The sequence below is a fragment of the Colias croceus genome, chromosome 23 (assembly GCF_905220415.1).
Source record: "Colias croceus chromosome 23, ilColCroc2.1".
Classification (NCBI taxonomy): domain Eukaryota; kingdom Metazoa; phylum Arthropoda; class Insecta; order Lepidoptera; family Pieridae; genus Colias; species Colias croceus.
In genome coordinates this window covers 1,147,634-1,153,633 of record NC_059559.1, presented here as the reverse complement: position 1 = coordinate 1,153,633, position 6,000 = coordinate 1,147,634, and positions in this window count along the sequence as shown.

Genomic DNA, 6,000 nt, shown 5'->3' with positions numbered 1-6,000 from the left:
CATTACCTATAAATAATGACTTGGATTTTTAAATATTAGTTGCCTAGTTAAATTATAAAAAACAAAATGTTATTACGTAATTAATCTAAATGTACAATGTTTAGATAATAACAGCTACTGATTGTTGATTTATATAACTTAATTTTAAAATCCTTTTGTTGTTTGTTTATTTGAAGAATGCATGTTTAAGTTTATATTCGATAATAGTATGTAATGCAAAACGTTTAGCAAAATGTTAGCCAATTAAGATAAAACCTAGTTACCTATAGGTTTTGGTGGGCGGTATGTACGCGCCGCCGCTAGTAAGTAGCTTTAGAAATTAGTAACCATATTACTTGATCTGTGTTAGTAACGAAATAAACGTTATCAAGATTAGACGTGCGTTTTACTTAATCAAGTTTTACCAAGCAAAAGTGAACCTTATTGCCTCAACAAACACTATCTATGGACAAAAACAATATAAAAAAGAAAACTTAAAAGCTAAAAATCTAATATATAAAAATTTGTGTGGCGACTGGTGACCTAAAGGGTAAGGCCACTCAGCATATGCTATGCCGCACCGGTATAGTCGGCATAGCGCTGATTTTCAGGGCCCAACCAGACAACAGACCCGTAAGTCTAAAGTGTCCCTAGTAATAAAATATAGTTATATAACAAAAATAAAATGAAATAATATAAAATAAAACAAAGTAGAAAAATTTAAATAAATAAGTGAGTGTTTGTATTTATAAAATATTAACATTTACAAATTAATGAAATAAATGAAACAAATATCAATACTTAAATTACATAAATAAATAATGAAATATTACATAACATATATATTGAATGCAAATATATTGCATAGTATATATTGAATGCAAAACATAATATACAACGCAACTAAGGTTTCCCGACGAATTCGCTAATCAGGTGTGTTTTATACTTATACTTAAAAGAGTGTTTGGAAATCGACTCACGTAGCGGCGGCGGAAGGTTATTCCAACACTTAGTTGCGTTGTATACAAAACTGCCTCTAAAAGCGGTTGTGTGGTATCTTGGCATAACCAACATGTAAGTGGATCCTCTTGTAAAGTGCGAGCCATTTTTCTCACCGACCCATCTAAGCTTACTGTGCAGGTATTTTGGTATTTGAGACGTCACCACCTCAAAAAGCATCACAGCAAAGTGAAGGCGCCTGCGTCGTTCCATGTTGAGCATTTTTGCTTCGATGAGATATGGCGTAACATGATCTCTTGCAGGTATGTCCCAACAGAACCGAGCACACGCGTTCTGAACCCGCTGTATTGCATTCTTGGTCCTTGCAAGCAATATTGCACCGTACATGGTATCTCCGAAATTAAATTTCGAGAGAATTAGTGCCTCACAGAGCCTTATACGTAAGGGTGTGGTGATGTAGTTCCTGATGCGATAAAGTAGCTTTAACCTGTAGAAGCAATTTGATATAGTAGCTTGGAAGTGTTTTTCGAACCTGAGATGCTCATCGAAAACGATCCCGAGATTTCGAGCTTCGACGACCCGCTCTACAGGTTGACCTTCAATGTTTAATATCGGATTGAATTCAATGACTTTTCCGATCGACCTCGGTGTTCCCAAGACCATGAATTTAGTCTTTGCTGGATTAAGAACAAGTGAATTTTTCTCCGACCATTTCGATAGGCGTACCAGGTCTGAGTTCAGTTCAGCAATAGCATCAGGAGTTCGGGACGGATGGAATGAGATATACAACTGTATATCATCCGCATAAAGATGGTATCGGCTATATATTATCTCCTTGGTGATATCGGCAGTATATAATATAAAGAGAAGCGGACCCAAGATAGAGCCCTGTGGGACTCCTCTGGTAACGCTTCGCTGATTAGAATACACGACCGATCCATCCTCCTTGCGAACTGCTACCGTCTGAGTGCGATTGCTGAGATAGCTATTGAACCAGCTAACCGTTTCCTTGCCAAACCCATAAAACGACATCTTAGAAAGAAGTAATGGAATGTTAATCGTGTCAAAGGCTCTGGTGTAATCAAGAAAGACGATAACAGTGCTCATGCCCGAATCTTGTGCTGTCAAGATGTTGTCAACAACTTCAGTCAAAGCAGAGACGGTACCACGACCTTTCCTAAAACCGGATTGTAGGTCTGGTAATATTCCGTTCTGCTCCAAGTACTGATAGAGTTGGTCGTGTGCTATCCTCTCTATAACTTTAGACAGGCATGGGAGAATACTGATTGGCCTGAGATCCTTTGACGTAACTGGATTTTCTTTTTTAGGTATTGGCTGCACAAGCGCTCTTTTCCAAAGTTCAGGAAATTCGTTTGTCCTAAATGACGTGTTTATAATGTGCGTTATAGCTGGCAGAGTTTTGGAAATCGTAAGTTTTATCATATCAAGCGATATGTCATCTACTCCTACTGCTTGTGATTTTAAGGTTTTTAAAGCCTTAAGAACCGTATTTTCTGTTACAGATTTAAATTTAAAACTGGACGTAGCGTCGCTGTATCGATGAAATTCATAGTAAGTAAGGCTTGAGAGGGCAGTTTGACTGTTTCCAGGAACATTAAGAAAATCGTCATTAAGTTGATTTGGATCATTGAAATGTGGTGGTAACTTGTTATCCTGTTTAGGCTTAATGACAACTTGTTCCTTAATATGTTTCCAGAGTTTTGGAGGATTGTTGATGTTATTATTAACATAAGTATCAAAGTAGGATTGTTTCTCTCTATGCAGGGCATTACTTACCATTTTTTTTAATTCTCTGTAATATTCCTTATTTTTTGTGTCCTTACTTCTCCGGGCTACGACCTGTGCTTCATCTCGAGATTTCATCATCATTTTGATGTTATATGTAACCCAAGGATAGACCTTTCGTTTCAAGTACTTCACTTTCTGAGGAGCGTAATGATGAAAAATAATTTGAATGTATGCAGTAAGAATGTTCACCATCTCGCCGACATCATCCAATTCCAAAATTGTTTGCCATCGCACTTCTTCCAAAGTAGCTTCAAAACTTTCCATGTCAATGTCCTTGAGTGACCTGTACGTTATCCATTTTGGAGTATATTTATCTTTAGGTACATCTAATGTACATGATACGAAAGCATGGTTAAATAGAGAAAATTACAGTCATATGCGGCTCCTTAAGGAATTGGATGATGAAGATTTCCGAACATATCTTCGAATGACTCCAGAATCATTCGGTGTAATATTAAATCTTTTGAAAAAATATATAGCGAAAACCGATACAGTAATGAGGCGAGCTGTAACTGCCGAAGATAGATTAGTGGCTACTTTAAAATATCTCGCGTCAGGAAGAGAATATAATGATCTTAAATTAAGCACATGTATATCACCACAACTACTGTCTGAGATAATACCAGAGACCTGCGAAGCTATCATTAGAGTACTCAACGATTACCTAAAGGTATGTATTCAATAAAACAACTTTAATATATAAAAAAAATAGTTTATTTATTTTTATAAAGTAATAGTATACATAGTATAAAACAAAGTGTCTTTCCCTGTCCATATGTCCCTATGTATGCTTATATATTAAAAAAAAAAAACTACGCAACGGATTTTGACGTGGTTTTTTATCAAACTCAAATTCTTCTTCTTTTTCTCTTAAATAATGGCTCCTAAGTCAAACTCAAACATTTATTTATTCAATTAGACTTCTTCAAGAAGAACTTTTGAAACGTCATATTTTTAACATTTACCACCGATTCGGAAAGCAGTATCTATGGAGAAAAACCGGCAAGAAACTCCATAGTTGCTCTTTTTATAGATAGAGCGATTCAGGAGGAAGGTTTTAGTATATAATTTATTAGGTTTTAGACAAAGCGGGCGGAAAGCTAGTAAAAATTAAAATGGAAAAGTACGAATATCACTTCGAAAAATTACTTTTTAAAAATCAAATATATTTTTAACTGCTTCCCCTTTCCTCTGACTACCTGTTGTTGATTGCTGCTAATGTAATTAATTAATGAATTGGAATCTAATTGGATTGTTGGCAAATCATAGATTATTTGTGAAGACGAGTCATCCGATGTAAGCTGAGAGGACACTGCGTGTTGGTTATATGTTTGTGGCACCTGCTTCTGGTACGCGTACCCCTGACCTAAATATTGTACTGATCTTCTTTTTACATTTATTGATGTTTCAAAAGTAAGGACTCCTAGTTTTGCATAGAACAATGTTTCTCCTATTAATTTTTCGGCAAGGCATCTTTGTACTTTTGGGAGCTCCTTGAGCTGAGAACTCACGGAGTTCCCGAAAGCATCAGCTGATGTGCCGTCGCCAGATATTAATATTTTAGCAGACTCTAGTAATTCCGACTGTTTCTTTAAAATGTCATTTTGCTTTCTTCTCGTAACGCGTTCTCTTTTTGTTGCAGGTTCCTGAAACAGAAAATGACTGGTTACAAATAGCTAAAGACTTTGAAATAAAATGGCAATTTAATCATTGCTTGGGTGCTATTGACGGCAAACATGTTATTATCGAGAAGCCGCCAAAATCGGGTACACTGTACTATAATTATAAGGGAACTTTTAGCATAGTCCTGCTTGGTATTGTGAATGCAAATTACGAGTTTATTTATGTAAATATAGGTTCTAATGGCAGTATTTCTGATGGTGGAGTATTCAAACATACAACTTTTCATGAAAAAAATGAAATCGAACCAACTCAATTTACCATCACCTTCTATTTTACCGCAATCAAATGTTATCGCCCCATATTGTTTTGTGGCAGATAATGCATTTGCCATTAATGAAAATCTTTTAAAACCATATCCAAGAAGAAATTTGACACATGATCAAAGAATTTTCAATTATAGACTCTCCAGAGCAAAAAGAATTGTAGAAAATGCATTTGGTATTTTAGCTGAACGTTTTAGAGTATTAAAAAGACCAATTCAAATTAATGTTCATGATGTACCCAAAGTTGTAATGGCTTCATGCACACTGCACAATTATTTAAGAAAAAAGTCATCAAATTATATAACAAGAAATTGTGTTGATACCGAGGATACTGAAACATGTACTTTTCGGCCAGGAGACTGGAGATTAAATGACAACTCAGTAGGCCTTAACAGAACAGAAAGGCAACGTACTGCATATGGTAATTCTGTTAGACAAATATTCACTGAATATTTTAACAATCAGGGCCGGGTACATTTTCAAGAAAGAATGATTACTACTCTGAATATTTAAAGCTTACCTCATCATTATGTGACTGGGAAGAATTCGTCTCCATATTATCAATGACCTCTGTCATCGGCGTGATTTTTTCATCCAAGAATAAGAGGTGTTCATAGTACCATAATGATGGCGTATGCACCTCATCGTTTCCAGCGCTACTAGTCTTGCTAGCTTCCACCTAAAATATGTAAAATATCCAAATTTATTGTTTACTGAAACCCATAGTTGTTTTATTTCTTCAATAAAGTACTTAGAATATATTATAATTATTTTTTTACTTGTTAAGTATTGTCAAAACATGTCTTGATTTACCATTATGCATACTTGCTAGTCTTGCTACATCAAGACATGTTTTGATATCACGCAGCCGTATATCACTTCATATATTTTCTCTTGTCATTTAGACTGTAGAAGCCAGTCTAGGGAATGGGTGAAATCCTTTAGCAATCATGTCATCCATACTAATATTATAAATGCGAAAGTAACTCTGTCTGTCTGTCTGTTACTCAATCACGCCTAAACTACTGAGCCAATTTGCATGAAATTTGGTATGGAGATATTTTGATACCCGAGAAAGGACATAGGCTACCTTTTATTGCGAAATATGTACCACGGGCGGAGCCAGGGCGGACCTCTAGTAATATTATAAATGCTAAAGTAACTCTGTCTGTCTGTCTGTTACTCAATCAAGCCTAAACTACTGAACCAATTTTCATGAAATTTGGTATGGAGATATTTTGATACCCGAGAAAGGACATAGGCTACCTTTTATTGCGAAATATGTACCACGGGCGGAGCCGGGGCG